The sequence below is a fragment of the Penaeus monodon genome, chromosome 23, assembly GCF_015228065.2.
Source record: "Penaeus monodon isolate SGIC_2016 chromosome 23, NSTDA_Pmon_1, whole genome shotgun sequence".
Lineage (NCBI taxonomy): Eukaryota > Metazoa > Arthropoda > Malacostraca > Decapoda > Penaeidae > Penaeus > Penaeus monodon.
In genome coordinates this window covers 8,439,784-8,440,115 of record NC_051408.1, presented here as the reverse complement: position 1 = coordinate 8,440,115, position 332 = coordinate 8,439,784, and the positions used below count along the sequence as shown (strand labels likewise).

General features: G+C 34.0%; 1 protein-coding gene across 1 annotated transcript in view; it reads left to right on the top strand.

The window, feature by feature from the left end:
- Positions 1 to 332, top strand: part of LOC119587781 (cilia- and flagella-associated protein 251-like) — a gene marked incomplete in the record, with an annotated part of 14,330 nt that overhangs the window by 13,215 nt on the left and 783 nt on the right.

Here is a 332-nt window from a genome sequence, read left to right as displayed (position 1 = left end):
AGCTCTGAGGGAATATATTTGATCATGTTATTTCCCTCTGGTATATATCAGGTGGTTCAGCAGCAATTTATTTTTTCTTGTGTTTTGTTATTTCTGACAATTTTACTTTTCTTCAAAGTTTGGAAAGGAAATATCCAATCTTAAATATTGTATTGAAAAAGAGGACTGTGATATACTGTGCGTGAAAAAGAGCTTTTCTTCATGACTTTATTCTCTTCGAACTCCTCTCCCCAATTTTAATTCTGATTGTTCACATTTAGTTGGTGACTGGCAGCTAGAAATAGGAAGTCTTCCACCTAAATCATTTGCTTTGTTGGTACTGTTGCATGTGA